Source organism: Limanda limanda, chromosome 18 (genome assembly GCF_963576545.1).
Source record: "Limanda limanda chromosome 18, fLimLim1.1, whole genome shotgun sequence".
Taxonomy (NCBI): domain Eukaryota; kingdom Metazoa; phylum Chordata; class Actinopteri; order Pleuronectiformes; family Pleuronectidae; genus Limanda; species Limanda limanda.
Window position 1 is genome coordinate 20,350,068 of NC_083653.1, and position 21,070 is coordinate 20,371,137.

General features: G+C 41.7%; 1 protein-coding gene across 1 annotated transcript in view; it reads right to left on the bottom strand.

Moving 5' to 3' along the window:
• The window catches only part of bach2b (BTB and CNC homology 1, basic leucine zipper transcription factor 2b), an 87,864-nt gene extending 67,072 nt beyond the window's left edge, over positions 1 to 20,792 (bottom strand). Inside the window, exon 1 of the mRNA XM_061091965.1 lies at positions 20,480 to 20,792. The gene's annotated coding sequence lies outside the window, so the exon portion shown is untranslated. The remainder of the gene's footprint in view (positions 1 to 20,479) is intronic.
• Positions 20,793 to 21,070: the final 278 nt, after the last annotated feature.

The window sequence follows — 21,070 nt, forward strand, 5'->3', positions numbered from 1 at the left end:
GTACCACAAACCCAACCAAACTACTTTTGTCTATGTTGATGCTCCAGTTGCTAGAAAAAGGCTGAGAGTGCACTTCAGTGTACATCAAAATACAGCAAAAACTATGTCAACACCGCAGCAAGGTTTTAAACTACCACAACCTGCTTATAGTGTGACATAACAAGTAACGTATTTCAATCATACTCTATGGGTAACAATGTGGCCACACAACTAATGATTGTTTTGAGAGAATGACTTGGGCTTTATGCGAGCTGAAGTACTAAAAACCTTGTGTTCAGAACAGTCCGTTATCTAAGGAGAGTGGAACTCATTTTCATTAATGAAAAGGAAGCAGCTTCTACTCTATAGCCTCTCAGCCTTTTGTAATTGATTGCATAATTATGCAACAACAGTATTTATAGCTCGAGAAACTTTATTGATCAATCAACACAGAGAAAAAAAATATTTTGTTTTAAAGAAAGCACTGAACAACGAGGTCCACATTTATTTCCTGGGCTTTCCCCTGCAAGACTGATTTTTAACACTCAGTAACTATTTGGATAATACTTTATTATTTATTAAACACAATTGTAAAACATTTGGAGTTCCAACCTCTCATTTGCTGTTTTTATGTTTTACATGATTATACATTCTAAAATTTCCACTATTGTGGGTACATTTTATAAATAAAACAAGCCACTTGAGTGAAGAAAAATTTTTGCACATTTATTCATTATGAAATAAATAATCAGTTGCAGTCCCAGTAGTGTCTAATTATTCAGGTAAGACATTGAAACTTTGCATTCTCTAAACCAGAAACAAATCCATTCGGGCATGAAGCTGCAGCAGACGCCTACCTTGAGGCAACAACTCATACTCTATCAGTGCAATGCTAAATACCAGAATGACATGCCAAATTCAGACCTCCCTGTAGTGCGATGAGCTCAAAACATGCATGTGTAAGAGGAGCTTGTCCAGACACATGTAGACAGCATGAGGAAAATGAGTGCAAACAGCCTTCAGGGGATGGAAAGGAAATCCAATTGAACCATGCAGATTAACAGGTCAGGCTCGGCCTCAAACTTGCCTCTTTTCACAGTTTATTTACGCGTCTGTAGCAGGTTTGTCCAAATAGTCCTGTCTCGTCCGAAGTGACAGTGCTGCTGGGACGAGCTGACCGGCTCGGCATCCCACCCCTCACTGGCAACACTGGCAGTTTATTAAAATAACTCACGTGCACACGACCCACCCCAACATGCCCGCTAGACATTACCTTATACAAGACCAGCGCGTTCTGCTGCCTGCTGGCCTGTGAGCAATTTTGAGCTCCCCTGCTGCCCCTGGCCTCAACCCCACCTGCCTCTTTCACCCTGCAGCCCCCTGCACCTTCAGCCCCCACCTCCCCTGAGTTTCTGTGGACATGATCTCACATGACTCAACAAAACCCCGGGCCTGGAGAAGCCCTGTCCAAAGCTTTTTCCCAAATGGGGAGGAGAAGGTAGACTTTGTGGACCTGGAGTGCAGCCCTCTGCTTGGCTCAAATTGCACTGCCTTTCAAGCCTGATGAATTCTGGCTAAAAATAAAAGCAAAAAGTGGCACTTGACAGGCGGATGAATGAACTCAGCTGCATTCATCCCACCACATTGTGCAGCCTCTCCAGGTCCCAGGAGTTTGAAGAGCAAGGACGATGTGCGCGGCTGGGAGTGCAGCTTTTCCACAAACAAAACATCCCCTTTTCCGTGTGTGGTGGGAATGACTCGGCGGAGCAGTGGAGCAAAATGCAAGATGAGCCAAGTGAGCGGGAATTCCTGCACTCCACCCCTGTCTGTGACCCCACCCCACACACATTCCCATGTCATATTCATAGAAAACAACTCTGAGAAAAACAGAGCAGCAGCAGCAGCAGACTAGATTGAGGATCATAACCAACCCAAACAAATAGAGCAGCAGACGGGCCTCTGAGCTTTACCCTGGAGGAGCTTAAGCCTTGGCCAGACGCTCACGATTGTCCTGATTGCCCTGTTCACTCACTAGACCTCTGAACCCAACAACTGGAACTTTCCAGATCACTGTCTGAATCTGTTTTATTCTGCAACATTTTTGTTGGGCCTTTCAGCCCTATAGGCTCCCTATATAATCTCCGACCTCTGAAAATTCACAAATGGCATAAATAGCAACTCAGAAATAGAAACAAACAAAAACTCACAACAACCATTGTTTATTTTCCATTATAAAATATAAATGAAAATAAAATAGCAGACCAATATGTCTTACAGGTTGGTACCTTCCACGTGTCAGGTCACTGTCAGAGTGGGTTACCACACATGTACTCTACACACACTGTGGGGGTTTTCTACATTCATGTAATGGTACTTACATGGCTAATGTGGAACTTTTTTTTTCTTATTTGTATAGAGACAAATGCCAACAAACTATTAACTTAAGAGATTTAACACAGTGAGGTTGAGATCTGACTAAATAATAGAGAAACCCAATTGAAAAAGGGGGAGAGTCTAAATTTAAGGAAGCAAGGAGCATACATGTATACCCTAACTAGAAATGTCTAAGGGAGGGGTCAGCAGGGGTTCTGTTTTTAATGGAAAGAGCATTACACTGATTTCCAAAAATATGTGTAGGCTAGGATCGGAAAAAAGTTGAAAACTATGAAGATTTCTGTGATTTTTAATGCAAGTTGTGTTTACCAGGCACAAGGGAGTGCTCGCTGGGTCCTCACATAGCGTCTACAACCCAATCCTGTTACATCTGAGTCTGTACTGCCACTAACAGATTCTCTCTCTCTGAGAACCAAGGATCCAGCAGTCACTCCTGCTTCATACATTGTGTATGGATTTGAAGTTCTCTCTCAGGTTCCCATTACTTTCTTTATTCACTCAATTATCTCCATCAGCTTCATGAGTCAAAACCTAAGTGCAACCTCATGAATATCATCAAGGAGAGACTAATACTCCTGCTTTTAAATCTTATTAAGACACTATAGATTTTGTATAAACTGCTCAAACTAGAAATGCAAGAATCATCATTTGCTTGAGTGATGGTGCAAGACTCCTTTATGGTTTTCCATATGTGCAAGGTCTGCACATTTCTCAAGACTGCCAATTATCAGAGACCACATTACAAATGACGTTAAAGCTCCTGGAGGCCGTGTGGGCCAACCACCCAAATATACAAGTATAGCACATTCTCAATCCTTACAACCAGTCAGTGGCAGAACAAAAGATTGATTGGCAAGATGTGATAGGTGATACAGCAGAGTTAAAAATAGACTCACCGCTGGTGGACAGGGCAGTGTTTCATGACCACTGCATAGCGCTCTCGGTTTAGAGTGTCTGTGGCAAAGAGTCATACGACTCAGCTCAGGATTGAAAAACAGAAAAGAACAGGCACTTTTTTGAAACACGTATAGATCCTGAAATAGGATCAGGAAGCCTCAAATCTCCTGGAACTTGAGAACAGAGACAATCTGACGTTCTCACGCATGTCAAAAGCAAAGAGCGTCCTGCTTTGGGGATTCAAAGGGTTTTGTGATATGTGAAGCATAAATGATCTGCCCGCCAAGACGGAGGAGTCCACCTTTTCAGGGGGAGGATATTTCTTTTGTTTTGATGTCCCTGCACACGGCACACTACATTGAGAATCATCAAAACATTGCATCATGCCGGAAAAATCCACGAGAGGAGCTTCAAGGTTTTCCAGCTGTGGTTTGCTGCACATCGATTAAAGCTCAGCAGGAAAAGAAAGGAATTAGTGGAGAGAAGCTCTGAGCGCCATTTGTTAACAACCTGATTGAGAGGATCAGACTTCTGAATCACACCCTGGAGGTGGTCTTTTCTAAAAAAGAGAAATGCATCAATGAGGGAGGATATTAGCATAAAACAAGGTGTTGATTTTTTATTTTAAAAGATATCTCAGCTCCTTTGAATTTGTTTTTAAACAATCCTAGAATTTATTTCTGTTCTTGTAAACAAGCACATTTGTAACTGAAAGATTTTGTCGGCTAAAGAGCTCCGCATATTCATACAGAGTTGATTGATTCAAAGACATTCCAGGGAAATAATGGGAATAATTTCTCCCACTCGGTGTCATAAGTGCATGCAACATGCCTCACAGTGACAGGAACAATGGCTTCCTTCACTGCCTTTCGCCAGGCTCGGGCTGGGGAGGTGCATGATGGGAAGCAGACAGGCAGACAGAGTCGTTCAGTTGAGCTGGGATACTTCAGAGGGGCCACGGACAAACCCAGGCAACAAGCAATAGCACTTAAACTTCCAGACATGCACCATGTGTGAATTATGTGCTTGGATTACTCCTGCTTTGTAAAACACACACTCAGTCGGTATTAGAGGGCAAGCAGTTCACAAACCTCCTACAAGTCAGAAATACAAGCACTTCTTTTAAGGACAGCCTGCTGACTGCACTCCATATTTCTACATTTGATGCCTTTTTCAAAGATGCATCACTTGGTCCAATGGAGATAACACAACTGCAATTTTTATGTATTTCCAAATGATCGTTTGCTTAAAGCGTTTTAAAAGAATGTTTTCTAATTGTTTTTCTTCATAAATTTCTTAAGAAAAAAAAAAGCAAGGATTTAATTGGAGGCCTTAGGAAATATTAATGAATAAGGATATATGCTTGATTTCGATTCTCTTAAAGCCTTGTGTATTTTTGACAAACAAATGCACAGACGAAATGAAAATAGGTTTAGAATGCTCTTTGAAGACAGAGAAAGCCCTTTGGATACTAACAGCAATACACATAGTGTTTGAATAATTGTTTTAACCACACAGGATTCTATTTAGTTGAGCAGGAGGCAGGAAGTCATTTTGGATTTCTCACCCCACGAGGTTGAATAGCAAAAAACAACTTAGACAGATGTTTATGGAATATGTAAGTCTCACAGAACTTTGAATTCTATTTGTTCTTTGTATAAGAACATTTTAGGTCCACTGATACTACAACTATTTTGCATGTTGTCTTATTCTGCATTATTGGACATATTCGAGAAAATAGTGTCTGTCAAGTTCCAACAAACTGGAGAAAGTGATAGTAGGGCGGTGGTCAGCGTGAATGTTTGTGTTTAGTTTGGAGAAGATCCAATAGGTTGTTTCTAAATCATCCAGATAGGGGGCGCTAGCAAGAGTAGCGAACTAACATTAGAACCGATTCTGGGTCACTATCAGCTCCTGGACTAAGTGTTGCGTTTGTTCAGTAGCATATTTATAGAAGAAGACAGCTAGCTAGCATTCGAAAAAAAATCTTGTTTCCGCGCTTGTTCGAGGAGGAAAAATTGGTGTACCGATCAAAGATAACTTTAACTGAGTGCAGTGGAGACAGATTCAGTGAAGAAATTATGACATGGAGAAATGACATGACCTGTAAATGCCACTCAAGCTACCGCTACAGGAGAGAGGAAGATGGCCGCAGGTGAAAAGATCAGGCATATGTGGACCAATGAGGAGAGGACAACAATTCCTCAATTAATACAAAAAACAAGCAAAGTATGCTCTCCATCACCGGGCTTGGAACTGGTTAATAAATCCATTATTTTTTGAAGAATTGAAAAAAATATATATATATATTCTTTCAATAAAATAAGTGGACAAGTAAAGAAAAACCAATTCTAAATAATTCAGATCTACATGTATTGTAGTGGGGGGGAGGGCAGCAGGGTTACTACACTAGCACAGCGTGCCACAACCATGGCCCAGTCAAAAGTAAAAGTCACCACGCTGAGCGTGACACTCAGATGCCGGCACTCCACGTGGTCTGGGCTAAGTACTCTGACAATCTAACTCCACTACTTACACTAAGCCACAAACTCTGGCTATGAATCTAACAGTTCAGGGAACAAAGAACACCTTTGTGTTTGCTTGAAGACTTTTTAGGAAAAGCTGGGCTAGGAGAGTTCCTATTTAATACATACCCAATGCGTGACACAAGTCACTTTAGAGATGTGGTCACCCATTTAACAGGCATCATTTCGTGAAATAGTTTTCCTGGATTTATTATAGGAGGGAAAGGCTTTAAAATTTAGGTTTCCCTTGTTTATTTTGTCAGTAAATCACTGGAGTAATTCACAGCATGACGCTTGTTAGAGACATAAGAGAGAAAGTTGGATTAGTTACATTGAATATTAAAGCCAACAACAGTTCTTATTCGTGCACCTGCAAAGGAAGTCAGAGAAGGAAGCTGTATTTCCTTTTGACAGTTTGTTATAAATTAAAAAGTTAAAAATTGCACTTTGTCAAGAGTTAATACGTTTCAAAGAATGCAGTTTTCTCCTCTTGTTTGACAACATACAAGTGACATAAACAGTCTTCAAGAGCCTTAAATCATCTGCTGAAATCAAGTATTTTAACTTATAAACCCACTTTTGAACTTCTTTTGCTTTCGAGCAGAAATGAATATGAATTATCTTAAAGCAAAAATAAACAAGTTTTGTTAAATGTAGGTTAATATCAATGTAAAGAATCAAAGAACAGCTCAGTCTGTTTTTTTGTGTTTGTGTGCATCACTGTGTAAAATGTTGCCTCGGCTTCGCACAATCTAACCACAACAGGAAAAAATAAAAAACTGCCTTCCTGTCAACAGTAAAAATAATGTGTTGACATGTCGAAACTCAACTTAGGTTACGGTATGAGCGCTACTTACAGACTTGCCCTTCATCTTCCGATAGTGATTAGTGATCATTTATCCACGAGAAGCGTTCAGTCACACTGACACATCTGTGTCACTGTCAGCCAGACAGATGTCTGGCTGACAGATACATACAGATACATGATTGGCAGGTCGTTGGTGCATGGGGAGGACGTCCCTGCAGCGTGAGGACAGAGTAGAACCAGAGAGTTTTATTGGAGATCATCTGTTATAAAACTGCTTATTTGTCAGGTGTCTTATAGAAGCTATGGCTGCAGAGTAGGAACTTGTACATACTGTCAAGGCACTAAAGAGATTCACATTTTTATTTTGGCCTTTAAATAATATCATTCTTAATCACCTTTATGAATATATTTTATTATCTAATTACAATATATTTTCATTCATTCTTGATCTATTGTAAAATTTCCCTTTTGGTTTTACTGTTAAGCACTTTGAGCTACATCTCTGGTATTAAAAGTCAACTATAAAGAAATGTATTATTAATATTATAAAATGTAAAACATTTGAGCAGAAACTCAAACAGTCATTCTGCCCTTTGAATTCAGGGGTAAAAAAACATCTACAATACTGTTGGAATACACTGATTCCTCCGTTTTCTCATAAACAAAGATTTACTTGATTATATTTGATTTCAGGAATTTTGTGCTCCTGACAAATAAAATTAATGTGTTAAATACAGTAATGTGTAGCTTTAATTAGACTTATAGACTTAAATGCTAAGCGAGAAAGTTCATGGAGGAAGAGGAAAACCATGAAAAGAGAAAAATTACCAATTTGTTTAAAAAAATATCTTTTGATTTGATTTGATTCATTCAAATGTGTCTTAAGACCACTGCAGCTTTTGTATCGTTGGCTGGAGAAAACAGAGGTTTGGATTCTAAGAAATTACAAGATTATTATTATATTTCTAGAAGAAAGATGTTTCATTCACATTCTTAATCAATGGAGAGGGTTTCCCTAGTTGTCATGATAATTCCATTCAGAGTTGTCCTTAAAAGCACTGCTGCACCATTGTTTTTCAAACTACCACCATCAAGGTCAAGAATGAACAGTTATGAATAAACTGATAAATTGACAGGAATTACACCAACAATTTTTTTTAAATGATAATTATAGATTATATTATATAGCAATATATATTACAATTTAATAGTAATTATAAATCAGCTTATTTATTTCCCGTATTTATCTAGCCGTATTTCAACAGAGAAACCACATAAGCAAGTACAAGTAAAGACTGAAATTCTCCTCCTATAAAACCGAATTTCCATAGGTCGTCAGTGCAAGCACCTTATTCTGACCCATTGTTACGTTTATTCTCTGGCGACCTATAGTGGAGTTATTATGACGGCTGTAAGGTGCAAGTAGGGTGGAATCAATGTTGTTTCTTTTATCCGCAGCCAAAAACACTTTTATTGTAACCATGACAACAAAAGTTCTCTAACCTTAACAAGAACTTATTTTAGCACAAACTCAAAATGTTTTCCCAAAGCTAATCAAGAAGTTTTCAAGAAGTCTTAACTTCACCATGACTGTTTCACGACCTTTAGTGCATGTTCATTATTGTTACCATGACAACAAAAGACTGGTACTTCTGCCACCGGTACACTCTTGCAGGTCATACCATTGTTACCATGACAACAAATGTCCTTGCTTTATATAGGCTGCATTAACTACAGTATATGGTGATTTAGGTGAGAGGACTTGTTGATCACAGAGCAGTTTACAGTAAATCTGGTCCTGACTGTAACTCAGTGAGAGATGACAGCAGTGTGTGTCTGTTTCTGCTGGTGGTTGAACAAGTCTTTCACTTTCAGATTCAAATCAGCAGTGAAATCTGTTATAATTCTGCGACTGGTGTCGACTGATCCAACAGCTCGACCTGAGCGTGTGCTTACAGCTGCACATTTGTGTCAGACACGATGATGGTTTCAGCGGCGCCCTGAAGAATCACATTTTCCGAAAAGCCGCAGAGCGCAGAGTGATAGATTAGAGCGCTTCTGGTCTGTCACTGCGCGCATGGAGGGGAAGATGACTGCGATAGTTGGCTTAGAGGCAGCATAAATGTTCCTCATGTATATAACGCTGTAGGAATATACATCAGGGTGTTCAAACAGACTCAGCTATCAGACTGAGCAGTTGCTAAGCATGATGAGAACCAATTTGCTTCCTTCCCTCAAGACACAATCCCTGAGTGAGATGAAAGGGGAGCAGTGCTACTGTAATCCATCTAAATGGCTGCCTCCTACAGCCTTTCATGCAGCTACGACTATTGATCTCTGCTCGCGCTAACTCTCTCTGCTCTGTCTGCCTTTGTTTCCCGATCTTTCTTCTCCGTCTTTGATATGAAAGCCGCAGCTACTGGACGTTCAACATCTAGAATTGTATGGGTCAGAGAGCTACACCAAGAATACCAGCATCAAAACCAGGCAGGCGCTGAAAGCTCACGTCTTTTCAATTACATCATATTGATTTTAACCAGATTCTACGATTTAAAAGAATCATTTTAGACTTTTATTTTGTCAACACTCATCGATGACTGCTTGTGATTAGAAAGAATTTAACAGTTCTTTATTTAATGACACAAAAATAAGATGTTATCGAAACCAAACCCTTGGAAATTGTAGTTTGAACAAATAATTTTAATTTAAAGTCCACCTACAATGTCAGAGATTAGGTCAAACAGAAGTTATTTAGGTTGCAAACTGTTGTTTATTTTTGTTACTATTTATTCAGTACAATGTCGGAATATAATAAATAAAAAGTTTATAACACAATTATACAAATTTTCATCAGTCATGTTGACTGTTCTCTCTAAAATATATGGTAAATGGATTTGTATTTATATAGCGCTTTTCTAGTCTGATGAAGACCACTCAAAGCGCTTTACAGTACAGTTTCACATTCACCCATTCACACACACATTCATACAGTGCATCTACTCGCAGCACTTTGTTATTCTATGGGGGGCCATTCAGGGTTCAGCATCTTGCCCAAGGACGCTTCGGCATGCAGATGGTTCAGACTGGGGATCGAACCGCCGACCTTCAGGTTGGAGGACGACCACTCTACCCCTCAGCCACAGCCGCCCGAATATATATAAATTTAAAGATTCACTTGCAGCTACATTTCTTCTTCAGAAATACTTTAGCATAAATTAATCAATTATCGGTATCATTCTGGACAAGGGACTGCTATGTATGAGTGTGTGTTGTGTAGATCCAAATAGAATTCTGTTATATTGAATTTAAGTGAGGTTCCATTTTCTGCAGACACCCTATGTAATATAAACAGTATGTTTAGTACATTATTGGAGATGATGCATTTACACAGAGAAGTGAGGATGTGCTGTTTGCTGTGATGCAGGGGTGTGAAAGCTGTTTTTATCACTGCCGGTCTTGGTTGATACCCTGTCATCTTTGATTGGTGGAAAACACCACTGAATAGAATCTGTGGTTTTGCAGAGTTATTCAATATTAATACGCGTTTCTTGCAATTCATTTAAATGTGTATAAACCAATACATAGTCTACAGTTTCACCTATTGACTCAAAGTGCAGTTAATGAAAGTGTTATTTTAAAGTAATTCATCCTTGTATTTTGTCTGTAGACTTTATTTTACTGCACTTGCTCCATGTTACAGCCCATGGTTATGGCACAGTGGGCCACTCGAGTGAACAGACAGGATCTGCACCTATGGCTGCCTGCTGTGAAATGGCGAGAAGCCACCAACTGCAAATCCTGCTGATCTGGTTGTAAGCTCACTGGTTTACAGTGCAGCACAAGGGCTCTGTGCAGGAAATGGGCACATTACTGCAAGTCCACGCCCGCCCACCTCCCCTCGCACCACTACCCCAAACCCCCCCCCCCCCCCCAACCACCTGTGCTGTGGTCTCATGCGAGCCCCCCAACCGCCCACCCACCCTCCAACCCTCAGCAGCTCGCGACACAAACTCCTTTACAGTTGCACTTCTTCACCAAACCACACGCCCAACGCCCTCTGTTGCTTTACACTCCGCTGCTTCAATGTCAGCGAAGATATGACATGGTTTGCTGCAAACTGCCTCCCAGTTTATGCAGGGTCAGCTCGCCCACATTAGGAAACACATCTTCATAGTTAACTCAAGTGGTGTCTCACCACACTGTTTTTTTTAGAGATACGTGGTTTGTAGATAATCTTCTTCATACGCACATTTGGAATTATACACTGGAATGATTTTCTACAGAGGTTGTTTTGCCCGCTGGTTATTTGTACTGTTTCAGGGAAGACATACATGGCACGAAGAGCTAATAGCTTTTTTCTTCATGATTGTTTATACAGTATAACTCTTTACATCCAATCATGATTGTGCTGTTTCCACAGACTAACAGAGCTTTGTGTTGCAAAGGAAAATGAGCTCATTGTTAGTTAAAAACATGAAATGCCCATAAACAGCTTGGGGTTCAGAGGGATATCATTTCTTCATAACAGCTACACTGTCCAATTATGGTAACAATGACAAACTACAGTTAGGTAACGTCTCGTGGTGAAAGGTTCAGTATCCAAACAACAGCTTCCTACACCTCTGCACTTAATCTGCATGAGACAACATGAGCTCCTCAGACTGAAATGTGTCAAAGCCTTTAAGCTAGAGGTCTTAATTAAAAGCTATTAAGATGATTAAAACTGTGATTTGATCTGGGAAGCGTCAACCACTCTTCACCGTTATCTCTATATGTTTTGTTGTGCTTGGAGTGAACTGTCACTTTACAGAGTTACGCCCCACAGCTGAGTTCAGGCTCTCATGGGATTGTTGAAGTTAAAGCCGAGCTGTAATGATATACAGTGCGTGAACGTGGAGCATTCCTCTGCCTTCTTTAAAGTGTGCGCTCACGAAACAAACAAGAGATCAAACTTGGGCGTGTGTACTTAATGATCAGTGGTTGTTGTTGCCTGACACTTTGTTTACTCCAGCCTCAGAGCAGCACGCTTATTACTTTCTATTTATACCGTATTCATCTTTTGCAGATGTCAGAGGTTCACAATGGCGGTGTTTTGTTTTTGCAAGGTGTCTCTAATGTGCAAAGCAGTACAAATAAATCCATCTGGAGAGGAATACTGACGTCTGCCAGAGCCGGTGTCGCGTTCGTTCTGGCTAGCGTCCTGCCAGGGGTCATTCCAGTTCCCTCCCTCACTCCCCCTCCTTCGCTGAAACAATGATCTCATTCCCCGTACCAGCAATCCGCTGATTGTCTGAAATACCTTCCACTATGCTTGACTGAGCGCCACTTCTTTTTCCCATCGACCCAAAGGACAGAGAGGCGGGGGGGGGGGGGGGGGGGCACATAATGACCTTGGCAGGAAACATCAACCCCTCTAGCGAGATGGGAACTAGCTTCATTTGGCCCCTTACAGCTAACGGTTTGAATTACAGCCAGTGACTACAAAGCCACTGTAACTCAGCGAGACACAGGGAATGATCACTGGCAGTGAAGTTGAGAAGAGATGAGATTGATGCTGAAGGAAAGATGAGTCAAAAATATGAGCCTGAGCGATAGAGTTGTTTTCAGGCCGATAATAAAACTTGAGAAAATCCCAAAAAAACATAGCCAGCAGACCCCAAAACTGCAATATTCACAGTGGCATGGGGATCAAATGTCATATTCCTTTCTTTCTATATTGTTACATATTAAAGACTAAATGGCCCCAAAGCATCTTTTAAAGCAACAATTTAATTGTGTTCTCATATGTGACATTGTTGAAAAAGGGTTATATAGTAAACCACAGTCAGACTTTTACAACTACGGAATGGATGAATCTTTAGAAGTTTTTTGTTTCCAGAATATGACAGTTAGTAGAGCTTTCTAAACTTGAATTTAAATTTTATAATATACAATAAATTCTTCCAATACAACATCTTTGGAATGTTTAGTCATTTACATTTTCTGTTTGCCAACATACACACCATCACCAATAAAGAAAATATTGGTTTACAGATGCTTGTGATATCAGTGTGTGACTGCAGCATGTAATCAGATGATAAACTTCCGGCTCAGCTCACAAATGTCCTTAAATGTTCTTTGATATCATATTCATCACCCGTGGACACCCAATCCTCTCTGCTGTGTCTGTCTGGGTTATGAGTATAAACACAAAGTAGAATTGCTCAACTGCTTTAAGGCCAACAATTTTAATCCTCATCAGTAACGTGTGTAAAAGGTTAGTGTCATATTTCATATACATTTCAGTGTGACGAGTTTAACTCTACCAACTCAGTACGAGGAAAAAAACAGTGACAACTGGTAACCTTCCACTGTTTCTGTGGGTACTGCGATGTCAGTGAACAGAACAAAAGGGTGTCACATATGAGGATATGACCTCAGATTTCAGACGAAGGCACACAGAACAGCATTCTTCTGCCTGTGCAGGGCGGGGGGGGGCGAAAATTAACACTATTTATTCTATCGTCATTTACACAGATGTCTAATTTGAGCTTCTTCAAAAAGTTGGGTAAATAGATACAATCCTTCTACAGTATTTAATTTTACTTAGGCTACTTCCCTCTTTCTGCAGATTTCAAGTCATTTCAAAAGAATTGCTTTTAAAGTTAATGTGTACTCTGATTTTTATTTCAGTTTGGTCCACGTTCCATGCTGCTAACTTGTAGGAGGCAGGGTTTATGACCTAGTCTATACCACAGCTATCCACCAGGGGGCGATACATGTGATTTCAGCTTCACTTTTGGGAGCTGACATGTCGTCCATCTCTATATACAGTCTATGATCAGACTTTTAAAATAGATGTGTGGCTTCTCATCTGTTGGTTGGTGCTCCTGTTGGTGTCTGAGCATGTATTTAAAGCTTAACTTGAAGCTTTGCTTAGCATAGCTAGCATTGTTAGCATAGCCATAAGATGAGGTGTGTAGCCGATAGTCAGTATAAATAAAAAGAATAAGATAAGGTGTAGATGTTGGTATCTGTTTTAAGAGCGCTGAGGTTGGCAGGTTAAGAGTGTGGTTGCACTGTTCCCGTGCTCTGAAAGAGGTTACACTGTGCACATGCACATGCACCCCAACCACTTCCCAAGACAAAAGTACACAGAAACTTGGATCAAAGCGTACACAGGGAGTGGGCCTTCATTCTCTGCTCAGGACGCCATAACTTCACTATATATATATTTACGAGTTACACACAAAGGCAGAAGTAGGGCTGCAATATTTTCTGTTAACCTTCATGTTTAACTTTAAGTTTAAATACTAATAAAAGGCAAAAAATACATTTTGCACAATGTCACACTAAGGAGCCAGCTTGGCAACACATTTTTTTCATGGACAAAAGTTGCTACCAGGACTTTTAATCCACAATGACTTACATGTTGAGCTTTAAAGCTCAATCTTGACCTTGGAAACTATGAGCTGTAAACAACCTTAACATAAATTAGTCTGGAGAATTGCAATTGATTGATTGGTAGCTACTTTTCTTAGTTATTTACCAAAACCATAGAGATGAATAAAGGACTGACAGTAAAGACAGAGACTGTGTGAGGTCGCAGTGAAGCAGTGGCTCTTTATCTTTTCGGCATGAGCATCAACATTATGTGACTCAGCAGCTGCCAGGACAAGTGGGGGACTTTAAATTGTAACTGCCACTACAACCGTGCTTCAGTGTTCCCTGAGAGGACATAGAGTTGCTATCACCAAAGGAGGCCTAAACCAAGAGACACACTATTTACTCTGGCTTTCTGCTCTAATTTGATATGGTTTGCATATTGTTTCTACAGTGGCAGCAGGGGGTGGGCTCCGGGGAGTACACAGACAACAGTGTTTACTATGAATAAGCACTGCAACCCTAAGAAAATACGACATGAATACATGGAGGAGGCGCCAGTTTTATGTGCTGTAATAATGGCGTCATTACAGTTACCAAGGTGAATATCTAACACAGTAAAGGCACTTCATGTGGCTCTGTGGCCACTCTTGTTCCCATCGGAAACTGTGGCTCACATATTACTCACACCAAAGTCCGTGGAATTCAAAAACAACATGCAAAGCAACAACAAAGGAATTCTTAAGTATAGAGGAATGCATTTTAGAAACAAGTTTAACACATGCGAAAGTCTCTTAGCTATTTTTATGATGAGGGTCAGGGGCAATTATCTCTCTGAACTGTCCAACTAACTGACGTGTACAGAAGATAATTAGGGCTGCATGTGTGTCAAGGATTTCACTTTTAAATTGAAATCAATTCTGAGAATAAAATTAGGAAACTGAATTTGATTCCTGAAGGGAGATCTGAAATTGAAAGCAAACCATTTATCAGGAAACAACGTCAAAAGCAGCAATGTGAGGAAGTCCTCTTTTAGATTCCTAAGAATGAGCCATTATTGCACGGGGCATGTTGTAAGTCAGACACTGACACACAGATTGTTTCTGAGAATTGCGAAAGTCAAAATTCTGTGAAATTTTGTCTAATGAGGTCAAAATCAAAGCTGATATGAAAAACCTAACCCTTTTGACAGTTTGTTTCTTTTTGTCAAAATTTCAAATTAGATTTCAAATATATGGAAGAAGTTTATAAATATTTTAATAAAACCAAGTTCCAAATATTACTACAAATACTTTTCAACTTAGGGATTTATTGTGAGCCTTTTCATAATTCAGATTTATTGCAAAATCCACATAATTATGTTACAGGGATAAATTTAATTAAATTCTAAATGAAATTAAAAAAAACTTAGGTAAGAGTCAATTCTCACAATTCTGATAATTTTGACACTAAAACTTTTTTCTAATGCTAAATTTACCATCTGATTTCAGTGGAGGATGAATACCAAAAAACAGAGCATTGAAAAAATATTCCTAATAAATGTGGCTCTCAAGGACCAATATTTGGTTTCTGTGAAATGCATGTGTGTGAAAATGTCAGTGAAGCGAAAGTTAACTGGATATTTTGTAAGAATTGGCAAAATTCTTAGAACTGTGAACAGAAATCTGAGGATATCAAAACTGAAATCAATCCTACAAAGTCGGCATTATGAAAAAAAAGAATGACATCACTTTATCACCTACTAGGTCAGGTTAAAAGTTGGAATTAAGAAACTCAGAACTAAATTTCGTCACAAATGTCAGAACTTTTACACTTTATTATGAATAAGCTAAATTGCTGAGTGTTTTAAAAGCTCTCACTGGAGCCGAGTTCCTTCTGAGTGTGGAGCTGAGGTGCAAGTCAAACCAGCGGTGGTGCCAGGCTCAGCAGCAGCACAACCTCCTGCTCACTATAAGGAGACCAAAGGAAGCAGCAGCACCTCTGCACTGAACCCACCCCAGTTCGGAGTGTCACGTTCATACAGACCTCGGCAGTGCTCTCCCTTCTCTTTCCACTCGTTGTAGTAGTTGTAGTAATCCAGTACAAACAGGACATTGTACTATGCTAAATGTTTTCTCTTTGTTCACCAAGTGCCACTTCACAAACACCTCATTCTTCTAGCCTCCCTCTTCCACTATTCCAGTGCTTTACTTCCAGAGCTATCAGGGCCACATGTGCATCATTTCACTAGTTCAATGGGTCTTGCACAGTTATAAACTCCTGGATGACTGCAGGAGGGGTTACTCAAGTATTAGGAGTTCACAAGGCTAAGCTCGAGGCAGTAGGACAAGTCTGTGAGATCATCAAACAGGTTTGACGCAACCATCAGGATGATTTACGTGTCCCGATGAAAAAAAAAATAATACATCCAAACAAAAGCTGAACAATTAGAAATGTGCCCCTGGTGGTTTAGATTTGATATCTTCTTGGCAACTGAGCAGCAAACACAATGCGAGAGAGAGAGAGAGAGAGATAGAGAGAGAGAAACACTCTGACTCTGGAACCGCAGACTGACAGGAGCTGCACGGCTCTGGCGGGATAATACAATCTGATTTCACATGGCGGGGCAAAAAAAACACCAGTGCACATCACTGCCGTGAACGACAGCAGAGGAAGAATGAGCGGCCATGACATGATGGAGGAGGAGGGAGGTGGGGTGGAGGGGTGGGAACAATAGCCCTTGGTGTAAAGTGCAGGATCTTAGATTTCTCCCAGCAGTGCTGCTCCATGTACGCCTCACCCTGGCAGCAGCCCAGTCAAACATGCCTTTGTGCTGACGTGGGAGAGCTATGGGAACATGTTTTTTTTTTCTTTTTTCCGAGCCAAGGCACCGACTTGAGATGTGGAGAGGAGCTTGTGGAGGGGGGGGGGGGGGTTACTCAAATATCCTCCGTGATGCAAACAATCCTTTAATGATGCAGAGGGCGGAAAAAAAGACAGAATCTATGAGAGAGATGTGGATGTACTGCTTTTTGTTCATTTCTGTAAGGAGGATCAGTTTTTTCTTTACTATGCCTCAGGAAAATAAAATATGATGCAGTTAGGCGACTGCTGGGATTGTTTTCAGGAGGAATCCATCTCGGATCGCAGCAGGAGATCACCTTATCATGTCCCAGACTTCGGCTGCAAATTCATAGATCTGCGACCCCAAAAGTGCTTTGTTACTTTTGGACACTCTTCTGTCATTAGCATTTCAATTAGCTTGACAGGAAGTGCAGTGCTATAAAACATGATTACTATGAGCTCTGTGGCGATGGAGGACCTGAACACTACAGGTCAGAATAGAAATAACATGAGGGTTCCTGCTGCTGGGTGAGATTTCAGTGGGCTCTTCCTCAGCTCATATGGATGCATTTTCAATTGTGGTGTGACAGAATAGAAGAAGAAGAAATCTTTTAAAAAACTGTCCAAAAGGTTTTCTATAATTATTACAGTTTCTATAGGTCCTTTAAACAAAGTATCTTTTTCTTTTTTTAGGGAGGTAAACACCCGAATATGGGTGTAGTGCACATTTTGGACAATTAGGTCACAAGCCATGGGTGGGTTTTTTTCTGGCAATGTGGGGATTTCCTCAGATTGGGGGGAGTTAACTGTACAATTAATAATCTACAATGAAAGTGAGTGGGGGTCATTCCAGACCTCAGTCTGTGTTACTCATCATGTGACTTTTAAGCCGCAGCTTTTATAATAATGCACGGGGCAGAAGACGAGAGAGGCAATTCAGGACTATGTGATGCAATAACGGGGCAATCCTTGTTTACTGGGATCCGGCGGAGTCGTACCGTGATATTGTGATATGTCATACATATCAATTCACTGAGCTTTGTTGCCCAAATTGTATATTTGATTTGAAAAAGAAGACAGATTGTTGCAGGTTTGGATTAATGTAATGTTTTTTTTTATTTGAAACAGTTCTCTGCAGCAAACATTTATTATTATTATTTTAGAATCAGAATCTGGTTTTATCACCAGGTGGGTTATAAAAGAGAAATATATGTACAATATAACATTAGATATGTGAAATGTGTCATTTTGTGTACATACGCCATAATTCTCTTAACATTATTATAATATTGATTTCATAACCATCCAGCTCTTTAGTAGCAATTTTCTATCTCGTCTTACATCTTTGTTATCACCTCAATGAGCAAAAAAAAAGCAATTAATCACTTTTTAAAATAGTAAAGAAGGGACTGGTGCTCTCCGGATCCATTCCTACTTATTCAAAATACAGATTCTCTAGGGGGAATTATAAATTTGGACTATTATGACAAACTGTGGAGAATTAGCCATCAAGCTCAGTGAGTCATGTGTCATTGATTTCCTGTCTGGGGACACAAACGTGTAAAATACGATGCAGATAAACAAATGTGACTGATAACACAACAGCAGACAGTGGCAGCGTGTCAACAGCAGGAGAGGCTGGCTGGCACAGACTGGATGAAGTGGCATTTAAGCCTGACTGAGTCACCCTCTGACCCCCCCCCCCCCCCCCCCAACCAGCACACACACACACACACAAACACACAAACACACACACGATCACGCGCACACATGCACACATCCCAACAATTTAAGCAGGGGATTGCCAATGAAAAAAGAAGGGCAGTGCATGAGGTGGGGTGGTGATACTGTACAGAACAAAAGGCGCCGTGCACGACACTGCGCATGAGTGCTGCAGCCGCACACGTGTTTTTGCGAAAGCGGAGCGACGTCACTGAGCGTTTTTAATATCATCAGCTCCTCCGGTGACAACGGAGCTGGAGGGGGGGGGGGGGGGGGGGTAAGGGGGGGTGGTTTACTACGAAACCCGTGCACGGTGCGTCTCTGACTCGCGCACGCACGCACAGCAGCTCGTCCCGCACCGGTCTCCGCTGTCTGCGCGGCTGGCTGCTGGGATGCTGATGACAGGGATGCCTGAGGATGGAGTGGCGACCCCCCCCCCCCCCCCCCCGATGCCATCAACGCGATGATGGCATCATCGCGTTGCATCAGCACTATAACAAAGAGGCTGCGCTGCCCGTGCACGCCACACCGCTCCCTCCAAATCTGCTGCATCACCGCATTAATGACAGCATCGCTCCAGTGTCGTCGTCGTCGCCCCCCCCCCCCCTTCGGCCACTCAGGGAACCGAACAACAAAAAATCCCACAAACTGTACAAACACATTCACTCCTGCAGTGTGATGCTGACAGGTCACATCACCGCAGAGTGGGACACATGCTCGCTTTGCTTTTCATGTTCCACAGTCAGCAAAGCAAACGTGGACGCCAATTAAAAAACCATAATCCAATTTTAAAAAATGTACACTACACTATTTCACTTTGAGGATGTAACAAGCTGCGTAAAATCATGTGCTATTAATTTGGTCAATTAAAATGATTTTTTAAGAAGAACAAATAAATGTGTAAAGGTAAAAAATGGGATTCCTCCACTATAATGTCATTTAAATGTATACAATAACGTAAACCTTTGTGTACGACTTGCATCAAGGAGTACAACAGTGACTCCTACACAATAAGAGTGACACAGACTGACTGCAGCATCAATTCTCATGACAAAGCAGGACCGCGCGTAAAGGCGCAGCGCCTCCTTCCATCCCCATTGTGAGTGAACCACAGAGACACCGGTGTGTGTGTGTGTGTGTGTGTGTGTGTGTGTGTTTAATCACTTCACATTGGTTCCTGCAGGTAGTGGAACTTGCTCCTGCTCTGTTTATTAAAACACAAGAGCTTAAGACTAACGACGGGTTGTTAAACGGCTCCGTGGGGAGACGAGAGGATTCCATTGGCTGTCGTGGCAAACAAGGCTCGTCCTTACACAGCAAAATATTATGATTGTGTTTTTTTTTCTTTCCAAGGTATATTAATGAGGGGGTGTAACCGCAAATGCAACCGATTGAAAGGCAATAAAGATGCAGCGTGAAACAATAACAACGAGCTCCTCTTTGAAATGTGAGGAATGAGGTGACTCAGGGAGCTCCGAGTGACAGCTCCTCCTGTGTGTTGTGTTGTGTTGTCGTGTTTTGGTTGTGTGGAGTGTTGTTCCCTGACAGCGGCAGCGTGTCCCACTCCTCCACTGGGACCAGTAACACCTCGACTCTGCACAAACCAGAGAAACCAGGGAGGAGAAGCACACGGCGCGTTGACTCAAAGCACAACAGGATGTGGTGCAGAGAGTTTGTGTTTCACTCCTGAACCCGCGTTCACACCCCGGGGCGCGCTACACCCGCACCGCCTCCGCTGCTTCTCCTCCGTGTCCTCTCTCTCTTATCCATCCCTTGCTTTCTTTTACTACGAGTGCCTCCCGTGCCCGGGCTGTCTCCCGGCTGCAGCGCCGCGTCCACACACCAACTTTCAACTCGCACATCAACAAGACGCTCAGATTTGAAGGATTCGCAGAAATAAAAGCGACGCGGACACGAGCCGGCGTGAGAGGGGGGGGGACGTGAAGAGACGTGCACGGCGGCGGCTCACCTTTGACTTTCTCTCTTCCGCTCGTATTCCAGCCCGCTCGCGTCCGTTTCCCACGTTAAGTTCTTTCACATGATGGCTCTCTTTGTCGTTTCCTCGGGAGCTGCGCTGAGCCCACTTCTTCTTCTCCTTCTCCTTCTCCTTCTCCTTCTTCTTCTTCTTCTCCTTCTCCTTCTTCTTCTTCCTCTTCTCCTTCTCCTTCTCCTTCTTCTTCTTCTTCTTCTTCTTCTTCTTCTTCTTCTTCTTCTTCTTCTTCTTCTTCTTCTTCTTCTCCTTCTCCTTCTCCTTCTCCTTCTCCTTCTCCTTCTCCTTCTCCTTCTCCTTCTCACTTCACAACAAAACACGAGCGTCTCTCCGGTCTGTTGTGTTACGTGCGTGCGTGTGCGCGTGTCTGCGAGTGAGTGAGTGTGTGTGCGCGTGCTGGTCTCCGCAGTTCGTTCCTGTGGACTGGAGCCTCCTCCCCCTCCGACCCCCCCCCCCTCCTCCTCCTCCTCCTCCTCCTCTCCGCCGCTACATTGTTGACATTCGGCCGCTGACGTCACTCCCATCCCCTTCATTCACAACATCGTTGGCGACGCGCGTACGCAAGCGATC